Consider the following 20724-nt stretch of genomic DNA (forward strand, 5'->3'; position numbering starts at 1 on the left):
TTCAAACAGTTCATTAATTTGGTACAAAGTTAAAAATAGTATTACATTTTTATATTAACCTTTTCCTGTGACTTTTTAGAGCAAAAAGTTGCACCATGTCAAAAACTGTGCAAAAAAAAAAAAATAGGAGGGAGAATCAAAATGTTGCAAATTGTGAAACAGCCACAAACATCCCAAAAAACCCTAAGATCCATACACAATGGGAACAAAAAAAGTCACAAATTCAAGATAGAATTAGCAAATGATAAACAAATGAAACTCACCAAAAACCACTGCAGATTTAATGAGGAATTGGTACCATAGATTTTATAGAGATAGGATCCATAATTAAAAAGCAGTATAAATTCAGTTTTTAGGTACATTGCTTTTCCAAGCTATAAAGTTGGTTTATTCGGGATAGAGAATGGTCACCTCCCTGACCCTTTCATGCTGGCCCAGTACACTACTTCCAAATAACATCAAGTCAATGTATTTGCACAAATAAAACTGACTCTTTAAAATAAAATAAATGTAACCCCTTAATGACTGGGCCAGATTTTTTAAGTCACTTTATGTGATAACTCGAATACTTCAACAAATCCCAGTAATTTTGTGACTTTTTTCGTGACACATTATACTTTATGATAATGTCAATATGTTTTGCATTTATAAAAAATATCAGAAATTTGACAAAACTAAAAAAAAAAATAGCAATTTTAAAACTTAATAAACATTCCTTTAATCCTGATAGTCATCCCATAGCAAAACATTAATACATAACATTTCCCACATGCCTGCTTTACATCAGCATCCTTTGTAAAATGTTATTTTATTAGCATTTTAGGAGGTTTAAAAATGTAGCAGTAATTTATCCAAAGAAATTTATAAATTTTTTTTTTTTTTTTTTTTAGGGACCTACGCAGGTTTGAAGTGACTTTGGGGGTCCTATATATATATATATATATATATATATATATATATATATATATATATATATATATATATATATATATATTGGAAAAACCCCCAAAGTGATACCATTTTAAAAAAGGCACCCCCTCGACATATTGAAAACTGCTGTCGGGTAGTTTATTAACCCATCAGGAGCTTTTCAGGAATTAATGCAAAGTGGCATAACAGGAATGAAAAAGTGTATTTTTACCACCTAAAACTTCTGAACATGTTACTACAGCCGCCAGACTCTAAAGCCGCTATTTGGCTGTGAACTGCCGTGGCAAGCATCAGGACCACACAATCATGATCTCAGGTTGCCGATGGGATAAATGGGAAGCCCCACACTCTGTTAACCATTTACATTATATAGTCATTATTGACAGCAGCATCTAAGTGGTTAGAGATATGGACGGTGCAAACACGGATTGTGGCTGATGCGGGATTGTCACCTGTATGGGGATGCTATTCTCTTATATCTCAGGTCAGTAAAAAAACGTATTGGCGGTCATTAACAGGGTTAATATCTCCAACATCTGTATTCAACATTTATTTTTCACACATTTAATTCTTCAAATGCAATAATCACACAGATGGGGTCAGAAATTTGCAGTCTCCAATAATTAAAAAAAAATAAACACTCTGTTGGCAGCACTTTAGTTGATTGGAGCCTTGCAGTAGAATATTTACCATACTTTAATCTGGTCTTTTGCTTGTATTTCTCACATGCACAGGTACCAAGCACAATGTGTGTGAACTTTTTGTTTCATGGCAGCCTCCCAAACTTCCACAGTAGTCACATATCAGTAGTAGGCTCAAACCTCATTCATAGGCAGAACCCCACTCAACAAGCAGTGACAGTCCCCAGCCACACAGAAAAAAAAATAAAAATCACATCAGAATGTGTATCAAAGGGACATGCCTATTTGTCAACATCAGTGGGTGCTGTGCAATAGTACTTCTGCTTTGCAGCATCGCTACAATGAACACGTGCGCCAACCGGCAGCTCTAACAGCTGCTCACTGGGGTTAGGTTATGATTTGAAACAGTGGTCCTAAACTTTTCTTCTGTCGAGAGACACATTTGGTGGGACCCCTCCCACCTACGCCATAGTGACACCAAGAGCCCCACAGTCCCAATAAGCCAAAGCTTCCCCACAGAAATCACAATGAAACCTTGCGCACACACCCTCCCTTACATCCTAGGATTCACACTGTACCCCTATGGGTCAAATACATCCCCCACAGTATCGCACCCAGCTACACACCCCTCTAACTGGCAGTATCCTCCTATTCTCCACCTGCACACATGCATCCAGATCCGCTCTTCTGTGCACGGCTGCTCACCGTCACCATCTGAACATCTTCTATTCATAGTGGTCTACTAAACCTAACGCACCAAGCTGGTGGGTCGCTGCAAGCCACAGGTTGGGGATCCCTGATCTAAAGGATCAGAATACACATTGGCTTTGGTGCCTGTAACCATTGAGACAAAAAAGGTCCGCAACAGAGATTCAAAAAGATGGGATCTATTATTCCCACTTGCATCAGATCTTCTGATATCCGCTGTTCTTTGATGGTCAGAATAATGCACAGTGTGATGTGTAGTCAATGCAGCGCTAAGCCCACAAAACCATTACCTGCAAAGTGCGTTTCAGTGAACAGATGATCAATGCATTACAATACTACAGACTAGAATCCCCGATCTCAGGGACACTGGATGTAGGAGGTGAACAAAGCCAGAACCGAGATTTTGAAGGATACGAGCAAAAAAAAAAAAATCCAATAGTTAAGGGTTAGTCTCAAGTTTGGAAGTTATCCCAGATCTTAAAGAATTAGTGATAAATTACAGATTGCTCAGGGTCGGACCGCTGAGACCCCACCAATGCCGAGAATAAGGTCTTAAAAAGCCAAATGTGTGTATAGATCAGACGTTGATCATTCGCACTGCTGCTCAGTTCATTCTGCATGGGACCACCAGAGATAGTCGAGCGCTGCAGCCCACCCATAATAATGAATAGCAATATTGTGTACGATGGACCACCACTTCCTTCACACAGGACTATCCAGGATCCCAGGTCTGAGGACCAGTGACGGTCTCAGCAGTTGCCCCCACAGTAATCAGTTAGTCACCCCCTCTCCCATGGAGAAGAGAACTTTCAACCTTAAGAATACCCCTTAGGCCGGGATCACACACAGCGAGAAACGGGCAAGTCTCGCTGGTTACGAGTAAGCTCTGGCACCGGCACTCCGGAGCGGAGCGTGCAGCCGCACAGCAATACATTGAGCCGCACGCTCCGGAGTGCCGGTGCCAGAGCTTGGTTTTAACCAGTGAGACTCGGCCGTATCTCGCTGTAGTGTGACTCCGGCCTTATAAGAAGGGTCTAAGTTTGTGAAACATACAGCTACTAAAATTGGAGTGATGGAATTCCTGCGAATTCTTTACATTATGTAACCCAGCAGAAGAGAGCCACAAACACCTGCTACCACCTGTCACACATAGGACTGCAGTGGAGACATCACAGACAGCGCTGCAGCCAATCGCCTAGCTCAGCCGCTCATGGTAAGTAAATCTTAAGTTTGTTTTTCTTATTCATAACAGAGCTTATAGTCAAAAGTTTGTTGAAAGGGGCAACCTAACATAGTAACATAGTTAGTAAGGCCGAAAAAAGACATTTGTCCATCCAGTTCAGCCTATATTCCATCATAATAAATACCCAGATCTACGTCCTTCTACAGAACCTAATAATTGTATGATACAATATTGTTCTGCTCCAGGAAGACATCCAGGCCTCTCTTGAACCCCTCGACTGAGTTCGCCATCACCACCTCCTCAGGCAAGCAATTCCAGATTCTCACTGCCCTAACAGTAAAGAATCCTCTTCTATGTTGGTGGAAAAACCTTCTCTCCTCCAGACGCAAAGAATGCCCCCTTGTGCCCGTCACCTTCCTTGGTATAAACAGATCCTCAGCGAGATATTTGTATTGTCCCCTTATATACTTATACATGGTTATTAGATCGCCCCTCAGTCGTCTTTTTTCTAGACTAAATAATCCTAATTTCGCTAATCTATCTGGGTATTGTAGTTCTCCCATCCCCTTTATTAATTTTGTTGCCCTCCTTTGTACTCTCTCTAGTTCCATTATATCCTTCCTGAGCACCGGTGCCCAAAACTGGACACAGTACTCCATGTGCGGTCTAACTAGGGATTTGTACAGAGGCAGTATAATGCTCTCATCATGTGTATCCAGACCTCTTTTAATGCACCCCATGATCCTGTTTGCCTTGGCAGCTGCTGCCTGGCACTGGCTGCTCCAGGTAAGTTTATCATTAACTAGGATCCCCAAGTCCTTCTCCCTGTCAGATTTACCCAGTGGTTTCCCGTTCAGTGTGTAATGGTGATATTGATTCCCTCTTCCCATGTGTATAACCTTACATTTATCATTGTTAAACCTCATCTGCCACCTTTCAGCCCAAGTTTCCAACTTATCCAGATCCATCTGTAGCAGAATACTATCTTCTCTTGTATTAACTGCTTTACATAGTTTTGTATCATCTGCAAATATCGATATTTTACTGTGTAAACCTTCTACCAGATCATTAATGAATATGTTGAAGAGAACAGGTCCCAATACTGACCCCTGCGGTACCCCACTGGTCACAGCGACCCAGTTAGAGACTATACCATTTATAACCACCCTCTGCTTTCTATCACTAAGCCAGTTACTAACCCATTTACACACATTTTCCCCCAGACCAAGCATTCTCATTTTGTGTACCAACCTCTTGTGTGGCACGGTATCAAACGCTTTGGAAAAATCGAGATATACCACGTCCAATGACTCACCGTGGTCCAGCCTATAGCTTACCTCTTCATAAAAACTGATTAGATTGGTTTGACAGGAGCGATTTCTCATAAACCCATGCTGATATGGAGTTAAACAGTTATTCTCATTGAGATAATCCAGAATAACATCCCTCAGAAACCCTTCAAATATTTTACCAACAATAGAGGTTAGACTTACTGGCCTATAATTTCCAGGTTCACTTTTAGAGCCCTTTTTGAATATTGGCACCACATTTGCTATGCGCCAGTCCTGCGGAACAGACCCTGTCGCTATAGAGTCACTAAAAATAAGAAATAATGGTTTATCTATTACATTACTTAGTTCTCTTAGTACTCGTGGGTGTATGCCATCCGGACCCGGAGATTTATCTATTTTAATCTTATTTAGCCGGTTTCGCACCTCTTCTTGGGTTAGATTGGTGACCCTTAATATAGGGTTTTCATTGTTTCTTGGGATTTCACCTAGCATTTCATTTTCCACCGTGAATACCGTGGAGAAGAAGGTGTTTAATATGTTAGCTTTTTCCTCGTCATCTACAACCATTCTTTCCTCACTATTTTTTAAGGGGCCTACATTTTCAGTTTTTATTCTTTTACTATTGATATAGTTGAAGAACAGTTTGGGATTAGTTTTACTCTCCTTAGCAATGTGCTTCTCTGTTTCCTTTTTGGCAGCTTTAATTAGTTTTTTAGATAAAGTATTTTTCTCCCTATAGTTTTTTAGAGCTTCAATGGTGCCATCCTGCTTTAGTAGTGCAAATGCTTTCTTTTTACTGTTAATTGCCTGTCTTACTTCTTTGTTTAGCCACATTGGGTTTTTCCTATTTCTAGTCCTTTTATTCCCACAAGGTATAAACCGCTTACACTGCTTATTTAGGATGTTCTTAAACATTTCCCATTTATTATCTGTATTCTCATTTCTGAGGATATTGTCCCAGTCTACCAGATTAAGGGCATCTCTAAGCTGTTCAAACTTTGCCTTCCTAAAGTTCAATGTTTTTGTGACTCCCTGACAAGTCCCCCTAGTGAAAGACAGGTGAAACTGCACAATATTGTGGTCGCTATTTCCTAAATGCCCAACCACCTGCAGATTTGTTATTCTGTCAGGTCTATTAGATAGTATTAGGTCTAAAAGTGCTGCTCCTCTGGTTGGATTCTGCACCAATTGTGAAAGATAATTTTTCTTGGTTATTAGCAGAAACCTGTTGCCTTTATGGGTTTCACAGGTTTCTGTTTCCCAGTTAATATCCGGGTAGTTAAAGTCCCCCATAACCAGGACCTCATTATGGGTTGCAGCTTCATCTATCTGCTTTAGAAGTAGACTTTCCATGCTTTCTGTTATATTTGGGGGTTTGTAACAGACCCCAATGAGAATTTTGTTACCATTTTTCCCTCCATGAATTTCAACCCATATGGACTCGACATCCTCATTCCCTTCGCTAATATCCTCCCTTGAAGTGGACTTTAGACAAGACTTTACATAGAGACAAACCCCTCCTCCTCTCCGATTTTTACGATCCTTTCTAAACAGACTGTAACCCTGTAAGTTAACTGCCCAGTCATAGCTTTCATCTAACCATGTCTCGGTTATTCCCACTATGTCAAAGTTACCTGTAGATATTTCTGCTTCTAGTTCTTCCATCTTGTTTGTCAGGCTTCTGGCGTTTGCGAGCATGCAGTTTAGAGGATTTTGTTTTGTTCCAATCTCCTCACTGTGGATTGTTTTAGAAATGTTCTTACCTCCCTTCTGAGTATGTTTTCCTGGGTCGTCTTTGTTCGAGTCTAATGTTTTTCTTCCCGTCCCCTCTTCTTCTAGTTTAACGCCCTCCTGATGAGTGTAGCGAGTCTTCTGGCGAATGTGTGTTTCCCAGGTTTGTTGAGGTGTAGTCCGTCTCTGGCGAGGAGTCCATCATACCAGTAATTCACACCGTGGTCCAGGAATCCAAATCCTTGTTGTCTGCACCATCGTCTTAGCCAGTTGTTTGCATCAAGGATCCTGTTCCATCTCCTGGTGCCATGCCCGTCTACTGGAAGGATAGAAGAAAAAACTACCTGTGCATCCAGTTCCTTTACTTTCTTCCCCAACTCTTCAAAGTCCTTGCAGATTGTCGGTAGGTCCTTCCTTGCCGTGTCATTGGTGCCAACATGTATCAGAAGAAATGGGTGGACGTCCTTGGAGCTGAAGAGCTTTGGTATCCTATCGGTCACATCCTTGATCATCGCACCTGGAAGGCAGCATACTTCTCTTGCAGTTATGTCCGGTCTGCAGATGGCTGCTTCGGTGCCTCTCAGTAGTGAGTCTCCCACCACCACCACTCTTCGTTGCTTCTTGGCTGTACTTTTTGCTGTCACTTGTTGCTGTGTGCCCTTTTCTTTTTTGCTTGCTGGTATTGCTTCATTCTTAGGTGTGCCATCTTCATCCTCTACAAAGATTTGATATCGGTTCTTCAGTTGTGTGGTTGGCGATTTCTCCATGGTCTTCTTGCTTCTTTTGGTCACATGCTTCCACTCATCTGCTTTTGGAGGTTCTCTGACACTTTTTGCACCTTCTGTGACCAGTAGAGATGCTTCTGTTCTGTCTAGAAAGTCTTCATTCTCTTTGATGAGTTTCAAAGTTGCTATTCTTTCTTCCAGACCCCGCACCTTTTCTTCTAAAAGGGCCACTAGTCTACACTTCTGACAGGTGAAATTGGATTCTTCTTCTGGTCGATCTGTGAACATGTAGCACATGCTGCAGCTCACCATGTAGGTTGTCACATCTGCCATGTTGCTCCTAGATCCTGCTGACTTGCTGTGTGTTTTCCTTCTTGTGTAATCTACTCAGCCAAGCTCTCTTGCAATAATGTCCTACAGGCAAAATTACGGCGCGCGGTTTGGTGATGCTTTCGAAGCAGCTGGTCCCGGCTGTACCCAACGATCTTCTAGCTTAGGGAGACTTCGCTTCTCCCAGAAGGCACCTGGAATATGCAAATTAGCCTCCTGAAGCTTGAATCCCTGGTTTGGTGATGCTTTCGAAGCAGCTGGTCCCGGCTGTACCCAACGATCTTCTAGCTTAGGGAGACTTCGCTTCTCCCAGAAGGCACCTGGAATATGCAAATTAGCCTCCTGAAGCTTGAATCCCTGGTTTGGCGATGCTTTCGAAGCAGCTGGTCCCGGCTGTACCCAACGATCTTCTAGCTTAGGGAGACTTCGCTTCTCCCAGAAGGCACCTGGAATATGCAAATTAGCCTCCTGAAGCTTGAATCCCTGGTTTGGTGATGCTTTCGAAGCAGCTGGTCCCGGCTGTACCCAACGATCTTCTAGCTTAGGGAGACTTCGCTTCTCCCAGAAGGCACCTGGAATATGCAAATTAGCCTCCTGAAGCTTGAATCTCTAATTTTAGAACCAAGATCGGGGACAGTGATGATAATGTGTGCAAACTGTAAAGCGCTGCGGAATATGTTAGCGCTATATAAAAATAAAGATTATTATTATTTATTAGGCTGATGAGGCCAGCGATTAACTTGACCAATGCAGCCAATCTATGTAACTTCATTTTTCCAAGAAAATATACAAAAATTGATGGAAACCATAGGTAATAAAGCTGCAGAAGTAAAAGATTTATCAGGTAAGAAACATTTGTTTTTTATTTTATACTAGTTGGCCAGTGCGAAATTTTCGCCCATTGGTTGTTTTCTTTCACGAATATTTAAGCGGGGATCCATTAGATGTCCATTTTGTTGCAAGCCGGCGAGATTAATCTCGCCATACGGATGTCACTCGGATGCTTACATGCGAGAAAAATCGCATCCTCTCTCTGCACACGGATGGCATACGAATCACTGTTCAGGGAACATTTCTGCGATTGTCGTCGGTGTAAAACAAACCGATTTGTTATACGTTGTGTGTGACTCCAGCCTAAAGGAACTCCCCCAACATTAAACATAATGGTATTTTACTTACTGATCAGAAGGGGTCTCATTGTCAGGACCTTGCAAAAGAACAGCATCAAAGGGCAGCAGCATTTTTTTCCCCTCTACAGCAGCAACACATCCCTATGTATGAACGGAGCAGCTCCCTGTACAGCAGAGCCACTGACAGTGGTTGGATTTTTTTCTTCAATTTTTGCAAGGTTTCTTCCACCAATCACTCCCATCGGGAAACAATGTACAGTCTGAGCTGCTGCAGTTTTTTACTTGGAACCAGAGGTGACTCCAGGTCACCAATAAGCTGCAACCTTAGAAGGAAGATAGACTTTTCAATGACTGTCCAATAATATGGAAAATCTGATGGTTCAGAACCTGTCCAGTCCCTTTTAGGCTGCAATCATTTATATCTTCAGTTTTAAAGCTGAAGTCTTAAACAGGTAAAGTTTTACTTTTATTCTACTTCCGCATATGTTGCAAATATTTTATATGTACCTGCCTGAAATCGGCTGGGCAAAAAGTTCGGCTAGGCTACTTTCACACTAGCGTCGTGTGACGGACGTCGCAATGCGTCGTTTTGGAGAGAAAAAAATAACGCATCCTGCAAAGTTGCCCGCAGGATGCATTTTTCTCCATAGACTTGCATTAACGACGTATTGCCACACGTCGCATCCGTCGTGCAACGGATGCATCGTGTTTTTGGTGGCCACGACGCACAAAAACATTTAATGTAACATTTTTTTGTGCGTCGGGTCCGCCATTTTCGACCGCACATGCGTGGCCGAAACTCCGCCCCTCCTCCCTGGAACTCACAATGGGCAGCGGATGCGTTGTAAAATCAATCACACTGTCCATCGGTACGGAGCGACGGACTAGTGTGAAAGAAGCCCAAGCTGGAAAGCCACCAAGGCAAATGTTAGGATTTGTTTCAGCCTTGTGGTATTGTGCTTTGGGGTAGTGTGGTGCCACCTGAAGGTCATTTTTCCTTACTGCAGTTTTGGGAAAATTAATATTTAAAATCTATGTTGTGATCACATTGTGGATGTGTGGTTAGTTTGGCCATTTTCTTGCTGAAGGGGGCAATGGTGTATCATTTGTGTGTGTGGGTGCAGTATGAACAGAGATACAAAGGAATCACCGAAAGAGAGTATTTTGAAAGGATCATATCCGATAAAGACTTGAATAATCCATTTACTAAGAAATGAAAGAACAATAACATTTCTCCCGTAAATCTGGAGAAATTTTAGGATCCAAGTAACCAGTGTTGGTGTTAAATCGTACAACCATAAGTCCAAAAAAGTTGGGACACTGTAAAAATGTAAAGAAAACAATGAATGCAATGATTTGGAAATCTCCAGAAACACATTTTATTCACAACAGAGCACAGATAAGAAGATGAATGTTAGGCATTTTACTATTTTATTTGAAAAAAAATTAAAAACTTATTTAGAAATTGATGGCAGCCACACATCTCAAAAAAGTTGGGATAGAGTTTACAATGTGATTGAAAAGTGGTACTGATGAAAAACAGCTGGAGGGTCCCTTTTCAAATACGGCACATGGAAGGGTATAAAAAGAACTTGTTAAGAGAGGCAGAGACTCTCAAACAAAGATGGTCAGAAGTTCACCAATCTGAAAAACTACATCTAATATTGTGGAAAAATTACAGAAAAATGTTCATCAATGTAAAAATCTTTTGATGAAACGATGGTGGAATATTCTGGAGAAGTTCATGTGCACAAGGTCAACAGTCAATATTGGATGCTCGTGATATATAGGTTCTCAGGTGGAAGTGCATAAAACACAGGCATGACTATCGTGCTAATTACTGCATGGGCTGAGGGAGACTTCCAGGCATCAAAGTGTGTGGTACAATCCAAAAATGAAAGCGAATGCTCTAGCATGCAAATAAAAATCCACATATCCACACAATCCAGAAACGCCATCATCTTCTTTGGGCCAAAGCCAATTTAAAACAGACAGAGGCAAAGTATAAAACTGTTCTGTGTTCAGATTAATCAAAATACAAAATTCTTTGTAGAGAGCACTGAAGCAGAGCGGAGAGGGACCATCCAGCTTCTTATAAGCGCACCATTCAAAACCCTGCATCTCTGATAGTCTGGGGCAGCATTAGTGCCTATGGCATGAGCGGATTACACATCTCTAAAGGCACTATCAATGCTGAGCATTATAAAGAGGTTTTAGAACAGCATACACTCCCATTCAGACAGTGTATTTCAGGGAAGACATTATATATTTTAGCAGAACATTGCTAAACTACCGTATATACTCGAATATAAGCCGACCCCGCTAATTTTGCCACAAAAATCTGGGAAAACTTAATGACTCGAGTATAAGCCTAGGGTGGGAAATGCAGCAGCTACCGGTAAATGTAAAAAAAAAATAGATACCAATAAAAATAAAATTAATTGAGACATCAACAGGTTAAGTGTTTTTGAATATCCATATTGAATCAGGAGCCCCATATAATGCCCCATACAGTTCATGATGGGCCCCATAGATGCCCCATATAATGCTCCATACAGTTCATTATCGCCCCATAGATGCTCCATATACAAATATGCCCCATATAATGCTCCATACAGTTCAGTATGGCCCCATAGATGCTCCATATAACAATGTGCCCCATATAATGCTGCAATAAAAAAAAAAAATTACATACTCTTGTTACTGCTCCTCAGTGTACCGTCTCTCTCCACTGACTGTTCAGGCAGAGGGCAGCGCACACTAATACATCATCGCGCCCTCTGACCTGAACAGTCACTGCAGAGGACACGCAAGACGAAGCAGTACCGACGCTGGAACGAGGGACAAGTGAATATTTAATACTCACTTGCTCTTGGCGCGGTCCCTGGCAGATGGTCTCCGGCACCCGCAGCTTCTTCCTGTAATGAGCGGTCACTTGTACCGCTCATTACAGTAATGAATATGCGGCTCCACGCCTATAAAAGTGGAGTCCATACTTACTTTAATGAGCGGTACCACGTGACCGCTGAACAGAGGAATAAGGTGCTGGAGACCATGGGACACGCAGGGACCGCGTCAGAAGCAGGTGAGTATGTGACAGTCGATGCTCCCCCTCACCCACAGATCCCCCCACCTTCCATGACTCGAGTTTAAGCCGAGAGGGGCACTTTCAGCCCATTTTTTTGGGCTGAAAATCTCGGCTTATACTCGAGTATATACGGTATATGCTGCATCCATCACAACAACATGGCTTCTCAGAAGAAGAGTATGAGTGATGAACTGGCCGTCTGTAGTCTAGACCTTTCACCAATAGAAAACACTTGGCAAAATATGAAACGAAAAATACGGCAAAGACCCAAGAATGTGGGGCAGCGAGAATCCTACATTAGACAAGAATGGGACAACATTCCTCTCCTAAAACTCCAGAGTTTTGTCTCCTCACTCCCAGACGTTTACAGACTGTTGTAAAGAGAAGAAGAAGATTCTACACAATGACAGACATGACCTTGTCCCAACTACTTTTTGGAATTGGGGTTTGATTTAGATCTATTAAGATTCCTTTTCATGGACTACTGTTGGCTCATACTAATGAGACATTACATTGTGGCCAAAAATTTTGCTAAATTTGCTGGTGCAAAGTAAACCAAAGAACAGAAGGTATGCAATTAGGTTTAATGACTTGCCGTATATACTCAAGTATAAGCCGAGATTTTCAGCCCCCAAAAATGGGCTGAAAGTGCCCCTCTCGGCTTATACTCGAGTCATGGAAGGCGGGGGGGGGGGGGGGATACGACGCCTGTCAAATACTCACCTGCTCCCGGCGCGGTCCCCGCATGTCCCACGGTCTTCGGGCGCGGCAGCTTCTTCCCCTGTTCAGCGGTCACTGGTACCGCTCATTAAAGTTATGAATATGGACTCCACTCCCATAGAGGTGGAGCTGCATATTCATTACTGTAATGAGCGGTGCCACATGACCGCTCACTACAGGAAGAAGCTGCCGCTCCCAAAGACGTGCGGGGACCGCGTCAGTAGCGCCGGGAGCAGGTGAGTGTGTCATATTCACCTTCCCTTGTTCCACCGTCGCCTCGTCTTCCACGTCCTCTGCAGTGACTGTTCAGGTCAGAGGGCGCGATGACGTATTAGTGTGCGCGATGACGTATTAGTGTGCGCGCCGCCCTCTGCCTGAACAGTCAGTGCGGAAAGATGGGACGCTGAGGAACAGCGGGCAGCGACGAGAGGTGAGTATGTCATTTTTTTCTTTTTAGTGCAGCAGCAGCATTACATGTGGCACAATGCTATATGGAGCGTCTATGGGGCCATAAAGAACTGCATGGAGCATTATATGGGGCCATAACTGCATGGAGCATTATATGGAGCATCTATGGGGCCATAACTGCATGGAGCATTATATGGAGCATCTATGGGGCCATAACTGCATGGAGCATCTATGGGGCCATAACTGCATGGAGCATTATATGGAGCATCTATGGGGCCATAACTGCATGGAGCATTATATGGAGCAGCTATGGGGCCATAACTGCATGGAGCATTATATGGAGCATCTATGGGGCCATAACTGCATGGAGCATTATATGGAGCATCTATGGGGCCATAACTGCATGGAGCATTATATGGGGCATCTATGGGGCCATAACTGCATGGAGCATTATATGGGGCCATAACTGCATGGAGCATTATATGGGGCATCTATGGGGCCATAAAGAACTGCATGGAGCATTATATGGGGCATCTACGGGGCCATAAAGAACTGCATGGAGCATTATGTGGGGCCATAATGAACTGCATGGAGCATTATATGGGGCATATTTGTATATGGAGCATCTTATGGGGCCATAATTAACTGTATGGAGCATTATATGGGGCCTATTTTGTATGGAGCATCTTATGGGGCCATAATGAACAGTATGGAGCATTATATGGGGCTCCTGATTCAATATAGATATTCAAAAAACACTTAACCTACTGATGTCTCAATTTCACTTTTATTGATATCTATTTTTATTTTTGACATTTACTGGTAGCTGCTGCATTTTCCACCCTAGGCTTATACTCGAGTCAATAAGTTTTCCCAGTTTTTTGTTGCAAAATTAGGGGGGGGGGGGTCGGCTTATACTCGAGTATATACGGTAAGTCTTAATAATGTAAGTTTACACTGATTGAAAATGAGGATGAGTGTGGTATTGTAACAGACCATCAATATCATTACAGCTGATCTGTAGCATGGTTTTTGGAAGAAAGCAGTCATGTTTTGGTATACAACCCTTTGAGGTTTCTTGGGACCTTTTTACAGAATTGTATTTTTCCAAAAGCTTAAAACGGTATAAAGTAACAAACAGCAATACTGCCCAACATCCAAATGCTCCAAGAGGGTTAATGCCCCAAACTTATCAGTTGCAGTACTGGAAGCAGAGGGAACGTATTGCGTATCATAGGGCCTGTCTGGGTTAGCGTGTGTGCACTCATTTTTTGGTGCAGAAATTTCTGCAGCATTTCTGTATCTCTTTTCAGGAAAAACGAGTGTTTTTGTTGAGTTATTACACTTGAGTTTTTGGTGCAGCTTTTCCCCATACTCATTAGTATGGGTGAAATCTACAGCAAAAACATTGAAAGGATTGACATGCTGCATGCTGACATGTGCGCGCAATGAGCGCGAGCGGAATCGCGATCCGCCCGCGCCCATTAACTAGTTAAATACCGCCATCAAGCGCTGACAGCGGCATTTAACTAGCGCTCCCGGCCGGAAGTGCTCGCACCGCTGACCCCCGTCACATGATCGGGGGTCAGCGGTGCATTGCCATAACAACCAGAAGTCTCCTTGACACCTCTATGGTTGTCGATGGCCGATTGAACGCCGACCACAGGTGGTGATCAAAGCAAAGTACACCTGCCTTTCTGCTACATAGAGGTGATCTGTACTTCACCTCTATGTAGCGGAGGCGATCGTGTAGTGCATGCTTCTAGCCTCCTATGGAGGCTATTGAAGCATGCCAAAATTAAAAAAAAAAGTGTATAAAAATATAAAAAAAAAATAAAAAATATATAAAAGTTCAAATCACCCCCCTTTTGCCCCAATCAAAACAAAACAATTAAAAAAAAAAAAATCAAACATACACATATTTGGTATCACCACGTTCAGAATCGCCCGATCTATCAAAAACAAAGGATTAACCTGACCGCTAAATGGCGTAGTGAGAGAAAAAATCAAAATGCCAAAATTATGTTTTTTTGGTCGCCGCGACATTGCATTAAAATGCAATAACGGGCGATCGAAAGAACGTATCTGCACCAAAATGGTATCATTAAAAACGCCAGCTCGGCACGCAAAAAATAAGCCTTCACCTGACCCCAGATCACGAAGATTGGAGATGCTACGGGTATCGGAAAATCGCGCCATTTTTTTGTTTTTGTTTTTTTTTTTTTTAGCAAACTTTGGAATTTATTTTCACCACTTAGATAAAAAATAACCTAGACATGTTAGGTGTCTGAACTCGTAATGACCTGGAGAATCATAATGGCAGGTTAGTTTTAGCATTTGGTGAACCTAGCAAAAAAGCCAAACAAAAACAAGTGTGAGATTGCACGTTTTTTGCAATTTCATCACACTTGGAATTTTTTTCCCGTTTTCTGTTACACGGCATGGTAAATCCAATGGTGTTGTTCAAAAGTACATCTCGTCCCGCAAAAAATAAGCCCTCACATGGCCATATTGACGGAAAAAAAAAAAAAAAAGTTATGGCTCTGGGAAGGAGGGAAGCGAAAAAAACGGAAAAAGCTCCGGGGGTGAAGGGGTTAACAGTGGTCCGAGTACTATGCTAAGTTTTCTCACATAGCACTCGTCTGTATTCAACGCTAGTGTGACCCCGACCTTACACTGAAAATAGATGAGCGAACAGGACAAGAAAAATAACAGATGAAAAAGACAAAAATAGTTTTCACAATAGAAACATCTTAAAAATAATGTCCCAATACAAAAAAGCGGAGTTAAGGTATCGTCACACTTAGCGACGCTGCAGCGATACCGACAACGATCCGGATCGCTGCAGCGTCACTGTTTGGTCGCTGGAGAGCTGTCACACAGACCGCTCTCCAGCGACCAACGATGCCGGTAACCAGGGTAAACATTGGGTAACTAAGCGCAGGGCCGCGCTTAGTAACCCGATGTTTACCCTGGTTACCATCCTAAAAGTAAAAAAAACAAACAGTACATACTTACCTACAGCCGTCTGTCCTCCAGCGCTGTGCTCTGCTCTCCTCCTGTACTGTCTGTGTGAGCACAGCGGCCGGAAAGCAGAGCGGTGACGTCACCGCTCTGCTTTCCGGCTGACCGACGCTCACAGCCAGTACAGGAGGAGAGCAGAGCACAGCGCTGGAGGACAGACAGCTGTAGGTAAGTATGTACTGTTTGTTTTTTTTTTACTTTTAGGATGGTAACCAGGGTAAACATCGGATTACTAAGCGCGGCCCTGCGCTTAGTTACCCGATGTTTACCCTGGTTACCAGTGAAGACATCGCTGAATCGGTGTCACACACGCCGATTCAGCGATGTCTGCGGGGAGTCCAGCGACGAAATAAAGTTCTGGACTTTCTTCCCCGACCAGCGACAGCACAGCAGGGGCCTGATCGCTGCTGCCTGTCACACTGGACGATATCGCTAGCCAGGACGCTGCAACGTCACGGATCGCTAGCGATATCGTCTAGTGTGACGGTACCTTAAGGTCTGAAAAATAAGCGCAAATGCAAAAATGAATTGGGTCCCAACTGTCTTGATTATTCTGACTCTACAGTCGAATAAGGGATGCACGGAGTAAAGGGTTAAATGGAAGAGATGGAGGCAATCTTCAATTCCAACTATTGGAGCATGAAGTCAGCACTGTGTTGGCATGGTGTGGAAAGTCCCCGCTTCTTATATCAGACCAGTGCAATATCTGAACCTCTCATTTATTGGTGTGGGTGAGTAAAGGAATTCATCTTTTGTCTCAGTTATCAGGACACACTCCACCAGACAAGCTTCACTGGGGATGTTCATCAAACAACAATGTGCAAATATAACACAAAGACAAAAAAAGATCATTATAAAAAGGTCAAACATGTTCATGGATATATAAAAGAGCAGCCAGAAGGTGAAATTAGTGAACAGATGATCTAAAAAGATGGCCAGGAGGTATAAAAAAAAACCTGGTACTAGGATACATGACAAAGTTTCATGTATTCATATGTTCATGCCTTGTATCGAAGTCTCCATTACCAGTTCCATCATGTTGTACTCATTTTTTCTGTTAAAAATGACAACCGCAGAAACCAAGCAGACCACATTATAGTTATTGAAGTTGTTCTGGTGCCGGTCACAAGACTGATCCGACTCTTTTAGGGTATGTGTCCACGTTCAGGATTGCTTCAGGATTCGGTCAGGATTTTATGCAGGTAAAATCCTGACCAAATCTGCACCATAGGTCACTGGCAGGTCACCTGCGTTGTCCTTGCGTTGTTTCTGCAATGTAAGGACATGCTGCGTTCTTAAAAGATGCGCCGCATGTGCGTTTTCGTGGGCCTGCCGCATGCGTCTTTTAATTAATAGTGGAGACGGGATTTCATGAAATTCCCTCGACTATGCTGTAAGGCTAGGTTCACATTGCGTTAGGGCAGTCCGCTTAGCGCATAGCGATACGGACTGCGCTAACGCAATGTCCCAAAAGGGATCGCGTTTGCCGATCCCGCTAGCGCAGATGTCCGATCTGCGCTAGCGAGGAACGGACCGCGAATGCTGCAAGCAGCATTCGAGGTCCGTCACTCAAATGACGGCACATCGCTAGCTCACGCCCAATGTGGGCGTGCGCTAGCGATGCGTTCGCCATTACAAGCAATGGCGGCGTTAATGGACTACTTTACACCGTGTTATGCCGCAGTGTAACGTAGTCCGTTTAACGGGTTCACATAACGTAATGTGAACCTAGCCTAACATCTGGACACTGCGTGTTTGACGCTGCGGCTCAACGCAGCGTCAAAAACGCAGTGTTTCCTGAATGTGGAAATATACCCTCTGGAGTTCAATTATTCTGTTCCTCTAACCCAGCATAACCGTTTTTGGTGCAATTTGTTTTGCCAAAGCTAGGAGTGGGTCTATGATGTAGTGAATGCATAAGTGAACGTGAAAACAGCTCTTCAGTCCACTCCTTGCTACAGCAAACCAGCAGATTCCACTTCCAGAACTCATGTATACCTGCGGATTTCAATAGCAAGTTGCATTAGTTCTATTTCACACCCACTGAGACAGTCCTCTCAATACATTTTATGCAGCATTGTGCAGCATGGACCAGGGGGTTTAGTGTTCTGCTGATCAGTGTATATTTGCTGGTTTAAAAAAAAAGCAAAAAAAGCAAAAAAAATTTTTTTTACTTGGTCCATCTGGATCTTAAATAAATCGGTGATGGATAAATACACGGCGTTGTTACTACACAACAGATGATGTACTGATGTGTAAAGAAGTCGTGTTTGTCTAGGAAAACTAATTCAAAAATATCCTACTGAATTATTCACAAGACGCTGCACTATAAATCCAGAGACGAGGGACGATGTGAGTGATTCTGCTCTAGTAAAGAACATATTCAACATCAGGGCCATCGATATTCATTAGCTATAATATCATACAAGCTCTCTCCCGGTCATCCACTACAGTACAAATTAATGCCACTGTGCATGCTTTTATTAAAATCACATAATAGAATTAATACTGTCACCTCCGCTGACATATCTGTTCCAGAATATATTTGTATCACCCAGAATTAAAAAGTTTTGGAGCATCTTTCCTAGAACTCCTCATTGTGACTTTCCTCTGTTAATCCTCCTACAAATTACTGAATTGAAATTGCGTTGTACTCAGTCCAATCAGTGCTGACAGGCCCCTGTAACAGAATGGCAGCACTCAGGGAACCTGACAGCTGATAGATGTCCCCTGATACACGGGCAGCCGGCACTGGCTGCATTAGATCAGCCATGTACTTGGACACTAGTTTCCTGTACGGCTCGGTCCTCAGCGACTCTTACAGTATGTTTTTCTCCAAAGCGTTTCACAGTCTAATGCACCTGGGTGACATCAAGCCATCAGCTTCTGATACATCCCCATGGATCAGGCAGCAGGTTCTTTTGGAAGATGTAGCATTAAACTTAACTAGCTGGCCTTGGTGCAAAATTTTCACAAAGTGGTTGTCGGGGGCGCAGGCAATTTCAGGAAAAATAAGCTTGTCAAATGTAAATGTATTTAATGGAGATGAACACAGAGATGCATGCAGATGACATACGAATCACTGTTCAGGGAACATTTCTGCGATTCTCATCCGTGTAAAACAAACCGATTTGTTATACGTTGTGTGTGACTCCAGCCTAAAGGAGATCCCCCAACATTAAACATAATGGTATATTACTTACTGATCAGAAGGGGTCTGATTGTCAGGACCTTGCAAAAGAACAGCATCAAAGGGCAGCAGCATGTTTTCCCCTCTACAGCAGCAATGCCATCTATCTGCAGTGTAAGGAAGTGCAACACAGCCCTATGTATGTGAACGGAGCAGCTCCCAGTACAGCAGTGCCACTTTGACAGTAAAAATGGTGAAAGAGAATTGACCCCATAACTCAGCGTATTTACACCATCTACTATATAATTGTCTAAGGGTCACTTCCGTCTTTCTGTCTGTCCTTTTGTCACGGTTATTCATTCGCTGATTGGTCTCGCCAGCTGCCTGTCATGGCTGCCGCGACCAATCAGCGACGGGCACAGTCCGGAAGAAAATGGCCACTCCTTACTCCCCGCAGTCAGTGCCTGTCGCCCGCATACTCCCCTCCGGTCACCGCTAACACAGGGTTAATGCCGGCGGTAACGGACCGCGTTATGCCGCGGGTAACGCACTCCGTTACCGCCGCTATTAACCCTGTGGGTCCCCAACTTTTTACTATTGACGCTGCCTATGCGGCATCAATAGTAAAAAATGTAATGTTAAAAATAATAATAATAAAAAAAAAACCTGCTATACTCACCCTCCGTAGTCGCTCGCGCCGGCCGCCATCTTCTGTTGCAGGTTCCGGTGGCAAAGATGGTATGGGAAAAGGACCTGCCATGACGTCACGGTCACGTGACCATGATTTCACCACAGGCCCTGCGCGCCTGCGCTAGAAAGACCTGCCATGACGTCACGGTCATGTGACCGTGACGTCATCACAGGTCCTGCGCTCATACCAACCCTGGGACCGGAAGCTGCCGTGGACTACAAGGGGCCCTCGGAAAGGTGAGTATATGTTTATTTTTTAACCTGTGAGAAACCTGGCGGGGCAATATACTACATACTGGGCAATATACTACATGGCTCTGTGCTGTATACTACTTCACTGTGCAATATACTACGTGGCTCTGTGCTGTATACCACGTGGCTGGGCAATATACCACGTGGCTGGGCAATATACCACGTGGCTGGGCAATATACCACGTGGCTGGGCAATATACCACGTGGCTGGGCAATATACCACGTGGCTGGGCAATATACCACGTGGCTGGGCAATATACCACGTGGCTGGGCAATATACCACGTGGCTCTGTGCTGTATACCACGTGGCTGGGCAATATACCACGTGGCTGGGCAATATACTACATGGCTGGGCAATATACTACATGGCTGGGCAATATACTACATGGCTGGGCAATATACAAGGGGCGATCCAAAAGTAATGATAATCGGTTATTTCTATTGCACACAGAAATTAAAATAAAATGTTTTCTTCTCTCTTAGGTACCCACTAGTCCAGGAAAAAAAATCACTTAAATAGACCACGATTCCCGGGAGCTACATTAATTTAAATATGAACTGCCGAGGAGTGAACATCAAAATGGAAAAAACGAGCTCAGAGCTGTCATCACATACCTCTGCTTGAAAAAAATGACTACCAAAGACATACACAGCGACTTGGTGGAAACATTGGGGGACTCTTCTCCTCCATATTCCACAGTTGCACCTTGGGCCAAGGAATTTAAGCTGGGAAGAACATCGA

General features: G+C 43.3%; 1 protein-coding gene across 16 annotated transcripts in view; it reads right to left on the reverse strand.

Moving 5' to 3' along the window:
* The window catches only part of TJP1 (tight junction protein 1), a 607218-nt gene that overhangs the window by 95281 nt on the left and 491213 nt on the right, over positions 1-20724 (reverse strand). The gene's annotated exons all lie outside the window — the stretch shown is intronic.

The sequence above is a fragment of the Ranitomeya imitator genome, chromosome 4, assembly GCF_032444005.1.
Source record: "Ranitomeya imitator isolate aRanImi1 chromosome 4, aRanImi1.pri, whole genome shotgun sequence".
NCBI lineage: Eukaryota > Metazoa > Chordata > Amphibia > Anura > Dendrobatidae > Ranitomeya > Ranitomeya imitator.